This window comes from Varroa destructor, unplaced genomic scaffold, assembly GCF_002443255.2.
Source record: "Varroa destructor unplaced genomic scaffold, Vdes_3.0 BEIS01000005.1, whole genome shotgun sequence".
Taxonomy (NCBI): Eukaryota; Metazoa; Arthropoda; class Arachnida; order Mesostigmata; family Varroidae; genus Varroa; species Varroa destructor.
Genome location: NW_019211458.1, coordinates 27,215,227 through 27,221,379, shown reverse-complemented (window position 1 = coordinate 27,221,379; position 6,153 = coordinate 27,215,227). Strand labels below are relative to the sequence as shown.

The 6,153-nt window shown below is 39.8% G+C and overlaps 1 long non-coding RNA gene across 4 annotated transcripts in view; it reads left to right on the top strand.

Annotated features, from left to right (window-relative positions):
* LOC111251466 (uncharacterized) overlaps positions 1-5,207 on the top strand; it is an 11,597-nt gene extending 6,390 nt beyond the window's left edge. For 2 of the 4 annotated variants that reach the window (XR_015328523.1, XR_015328522.1), the window contains one exon: positions 583-5,207. This is a non-coding gene — a long non-coding RNA (uncharacterized LOC111251466). Of the gene's footprint in view, positions 1-269 lie in introns of all 4 variants that reach the window. The other 2 variants (XR_015328521.1, XR_002673792.2) reach the window with 1 other exon arrangement.
* Positions 5,208-6,153: the final 946 nt, after the last annotated feature.

Below are 6,153 nucleotides of genomic sequence, written 5' to 3'. Positions count from 1 at the left end.
ATATAGTTATTAAAGGGATATTGTAAAATATCGCGCTTTGTATGCTTGCTTATTATCTATTTCTATAATTACAGCCATTTTTGTGCTATCGCAGACAGATTCTGGCAAAACTGAGTTACAACTTTGCTTTACCGTATCCGAGCCCATATAGAAACTACTATATATTAGTTCCTTATATACGCCAGCATTAAAAGAGAGATTAGACACAATAAGCAATTATCTTGTCTTTTGTTTTTTATTCCATGTTTTTCTCGGTTACCATCCAGCAGACAGCTTTTGCAAAGATAGTATTGCCAGTCGTGAAATCCACTAGGGTTAGGTCAGGCGTTTTGGGGAGCTGTGGATAAGAGGCCAGTGCTGACGATGATGCCGAATGACAATTTCACTTATTTTTCCATTTGAATATTCACCGATGACCGCGTTGATAAACACACATGGTGCCACAGTTTTGTTTTCGATCAGACGTTTGATTATTTTTGATTTTGTTTCTACGATCTTCGTATGATTTCCCGAACGATGCCTCCGATAATAATCAGCATTATTTTTGGGTTGGGTCGGTGCATCGATTTAATTTTCGTTCAGACTTGCCCTCGAGGGAGCAAACGTTTCAGTCGATGCAAATGCGATCGTGACCGTTCGTAAGAAATGTTCACTCATTCTTAGCGGCTCGGAAATGAATCCGCGTTGGTAGATTTTGGGTTTGTCCAAGTGTCGATGAAGTGGAGCTGGCTGACTGGCAGGGCCTCGTAACAAAGAAGAACTGACGAATTAATTCTATCGGAACCTGATAAGTCACCGTCACACGCGAAGATCCTGTCGTGCAATTTAGGATAAACGCAAATCACCGAGTGGTGTAGGGCAGCAGAAGTTACAGCGTAATAGCTCGGTTACATTATTACGATTCAAAGTACTTGTTATTGCAACGCAGAAACTTTATCGTAATAAGTCGTATGAAAATCTTATATGTAAAAACCTTTTCATTATGAGTCTCATATGGATCAATTAAGCCACTTAATGCAGATAAATATCATACGATTATTATCATTGTCTAAACGTTGCAAAATGTAAAACCCCCGAAGGGGCTATTTTTAAGTAAAAAAAGTAAATAAAGAGTTTAGTATTACTGAATCTGTAAGCAAATGACTCCATTACTGGATTTAGCAGTAACTCTTGCTCCTTGCTTTTAAATGTAGTGCTAACTATTGCGTGCGATTAATTTATCCAAAAATGTCGGTATCTGAAGTCTATCCAAAGACATGAGGGCCACATATAATGATGAGGTGCCGATGTGAGCTTTCAATTCGATAAAGTCGATCTAATCTGCCTATTATTACAGCCTTTAAACTTTTGTGACAAGATAATACAGCTCTTTATCAACATACGATCTGATGACAAATTACGTATTTTGTAACTCAGCCGTCAGTCTAATGTCAGCTAAAGTTGGCGGACAATCCGTGACAATGTTCAATAAATTATTATTGTTGCTAAGAGATTTGTCTTGACCGCTAGGAACACCATCAAGCATCGTACATCAGTTGAACTGGCGTTTTATAGATTCTGTCGAAATGGGAATAGTACCGTCACAATGAAGATGATAGCGAACACACATCAGATAACCCGGCAGATGGCGATGATGCGTATAGGGTCATCACAACAGTTCCAGCAAATTGAGGCGTTCGTCAAGACGTCATGTCTTAGCCGTTGTGCGAATCTAAAACGAGTCGTTTTCATCATCAAACGTGACAATTGTAATAAATACCAGCAGCAGACAAACATGTCCACAGGTTCAAGCGACTGGCGCAGGAATCACCTGGACGCTGCCTCACGTCTGATCAGCGATAACTCATTGTAATTTCCACCCGTACGAATTAGGAGGTGTCCGAAAAAACTCAAAGATGGCCACAAAATTTTCTGTTTTCTGGAGTACTGCTTGCAATACGTCAGTTGTCACCCATCGTCACATGCAATGCTAGCAGCTATCCGAGTCCGGAATCGATGGGGTGCACTCGTTGTAAGCAAACGTGTCTGAGCAAACTGACCAATGGAGGTTTAGATCTTATGACCTTTGTCTAAAACGGAAGCTTGTCCGTTTAAGAACCGATACAACTTCTAAAAATAGTAATCGCTTAGTGATGGAGCAATTTTCAGAAATTGACCCTTGAATTCAGCAATCTGGCCGTTAAATTTTATGCCGAATAAGCCTGATTCCTTTGCATAACTGGAGAAGTAGCAAAAATGAACGCAATCATTGAAAAGATTCTGCAGGAGTAATTTACCGTACCACCGTGCCAAAAACATGCATCAATGCATGCTTAATAGTCGGACCTGTATTCAAATGAATTCGTTGATTTCCGATCTGATTCGGAAAAACTCTGAGTTTCATCCCTTGAAGCGCCAACACGCTTCGCACTACCAACATTACTCAACACCGTCTGTGAAAACCTATTAGAGTGTCCCATATTTAAATCTGAGATTGGATGAGGGTCGCCCTTTAGAGTCTCGTTTCTTAAGAACATATGGCTGAGAAGCATTAACGTTCTATACTATCTAACATTTTTTAAACGTCTAGAACCCTTTAATATATAGGGCCTATTAGAGTTAGTCAGCGGCGTCTAACACGATCCAAATCTTTAACTTAATTTACGTCAAATTCACATTCGATGTTTTTGGTCAACGTTGTCTTTTGGCACGTAGCGCATCTACAAACGATTTCAGACAGAGTTCTTTCAATGGTCATGGCATTCAGCTTTGCGTGACGCTTGGTCGACTATTAAGCCAAATGTGCCTTTGGGTGAACAAAAAAAAAAACCGAGCCCGTCTCAGTCTCTCTGCTAAAGCAAATTCAATTTCATTGCTGCCCTGTCGCCGTCAAGATGGCGCGTCTCGACGATTCGACTACACCTATCGAAACAATCTGTTGGCCTCACACACTCCCACAGGAGCACCGATTCCACTCACGAATCGCTATCCCTAGCCGTTTAAAATCCCGACACACACAGACGTAATAGACGCCCAACATGTTCGTACGCAATTCCTGAACAACTACGTAACGGGAAAACACTGCAAGAATAGCTAGCAGTATATTCTACACTTGTACATCGACCGTTTCATTAAATTAGCAAATAGGTACGACTAACCGTTTCGATGTCCGAAGTAAGCAAGGGCTATCGTCGGACATTGTTGCCAGAGAATCAAAATAGAAAATTGTATTTAGTATTGTCCATATCAAATATAAATTGCTAAATAAGGACAGAGTTTCGGTTAAACGGCGGCGATTCTGTAGGAAATACATTTATCGCTTATATTGTGAGTGATATTGCAATTTTGTCAATAGGCTCAAAACATACGGAGTTTATTTCAATAACCTATTATTTATTATATAGTAATTATGCGCATGACAGAAGTTCCAAAGCTTTTTCTAAATATTTGCCAATACTATACGCACAATGTACAAGTTGGAGTCAATAAAAAAGGAGACGAAGTCCATTTATTAACTATCCAACTTTGTCGATCTTTGGAAGTTTGCATGACAAGCCTAATTTCTAAGCCTAAAAAAAAGCGAAAAAAGTTGAATCGGTGGATCACCTCTATTCCACAGATTAAAGTTACTTGAAAAGTGTCTATATATATATGGAGATTATAATTTGTGTCTACTAGCAACGTATGATTGCCAGTCAGTGTTTTTATTTGTGGGTACCTCATGAGGCAATGTATATACGTTGCACGCAGTTACGCGTGCTTTTGTTTGCTACGGTCTAATAACGTTATTTATTATGCCCTTTAAAGGACAGCCACATGTTTATCTATTCAGATATAAAATAAACTTAATCAGATATAAGCCGCTTAATGTACTTATCACTAAGAGACCAGTATATATTCGTGCGAAACACAGTCTATAGATACACGTGTATCTTTGTCTGGACTAGCACCATAACGGCGACTGAAGTGGCAGATGCAGTTGGTAACGCCGAGAGAAATGTCTCAATGGCAAGCACGATCCTCGTTCATCACATGACCTCGTTCACACCTCTTTAATCTACCAGACGATTTCAAATACGAGGCAGTATTCTTTCGGTCCTTCTTTAATGTTCGACGGTTACATTAACCGATGTAAAGGGACACACACACACACACAAGGGAGACAACGGAGTGATCAGACAAACCCACTAATAGCCTACGCACAGATCGGGCCACCGACCTTGGGCTACAAATTGGCCCATTAGGCTGGCTCATTGGCTGGTGGAGGCTTCATAAAGTAGGCATAGCGAAGGAGGAGAAATCGTGATATCGCAGAGAAGTCGTTCGGCTGTCCATTCATTCGTTCGACCTTTCTGTCATGCGTGCGTGATTAAGCTTCAATGTTACACAAGCTGAGTGAGCAGCACCTATCGCTTGAACGGGATAGGTGTATCACCTCTCGGCTCATACGAAAGAGGAAGCGACTGTATAGAAAGGAAAAAAAAAGCGAAGACTCGACTATACTTTAAAATACCGCTTGCTTAGGGGTGGCATAATTATTGACCAATCAAGCCAATCACACCGGCACTCTTCGCCACGGCTCTCCACACGACGACCTCGTGTGTCTGACCTAACGTTACTCGCCGTATTGCTAATGTAGACAGGCCCTGTCAGTCTTCCTGTACGGTACTTCCATAGTGAGATAGATAGGTCAAATCGATCCACACGACGGCCTGAAAATGATAGTGACCTTCGGAACAGCAAGTCGTCCCTTAAAAGGTTCCACAAAGGCTAGCAGTTACTGCACTCAAATGAAGCCATCTTGTTTGCTAATTTGATGGAGCACAAGCTGCTTTTTTGACTAATTCAGATTGCTGGGTGAACGTGCCCTATGAGATGGATCGGTTTATTCATGCTTCGTTGAAACACGTAAAAGTCACACAGATGGATATGCCTCTGTATTATCTAGGTAAATTAGATATAACTTACTTTTTCACACCAAAGCTTATTTTCACATAAAACTTTAAGATTATAGGATCATATTATACATATTTTCCATAATATTCTGTAATATCCATATTTTATTATTACTGTGTCAGAAAATTAGGCTATTGGTAATAATGGTTATACTTAACTATACATATAAGTACAAGTTAAATAATTATTGGGGTCTTACGAGAACGACGTCTGTTAACCTATGCAAGACAGTGATATAAATAAAATTTTTAGAGAAAATAACACTTTCTCGTTCGGCAACCTTGTTCACATTGATCCTTTTCCTTTATCATGTATACCTATATGATTGTGTACGAATACGAAGTCTACGTAATTGTATTACATATTCTAAAAGCCGAAAGTCATAGAGTTTAATCAGCGATCGATATGCTACATATCGGTTGTGGCAGACTTTGGGTTCAGTCAACCAAACTATTCCATTTCCAGAATCGCTGGATCGTATCGTAAAATGCTGTTAAGCTGGGCGAAATTAACGGCCGAATGATATAGCAGCCCTAGGCCGCGGGACTTCCCGTGATTCGAGATAGACGTTTCGTGGCATAGACATTTTCTGTAGAGAAGCCTAAAATCTACATAAATTCCCCATAACTGCCTCCGTGTTTGTTCGACTAGAACAGATTAATAGAACTAAAGGGTCTAAAATTTTTATAGCATATAAATAGTATATAAAGGGGAGCAGGGTAGCTGCAGTGTACCTTCTCGTAATGCTAGAAGGTATATTTAACATTTTAAGGATTTATCAATGAAATTTATCTCTGACTATTGCGATCGTGAGGCCAAATAGTGAACTCCACCCAAGTGCAATAGATAGCCCATTAAACTAATCACCTAAATGCAGATGCTCACCGTTCGTAATACTTCGTGATAGCTTCATATTCACAATACTGATATGTTGTCACGGATAACATAACGTTATAATGATTATTGTGCGTTTCATGCGGTGCTAAATATAGGAGCAACAAAGGAACGTCGCACAAACTCGAAAAAAGCATAATGCACGCTACATTTTTGTTATCCTTTTGTGTGAACGTATATGACAGGTAGCCGATAACCTACCTAGTAGTAATCAATCGACCAATCAATAATATGCATAGGAAACTGATTTGTCTTTACGGACAACCCGATATGCTTTGTTTGAATATTCAATGGGTAAGGCTGATTCATTGATTTACTGGTTTC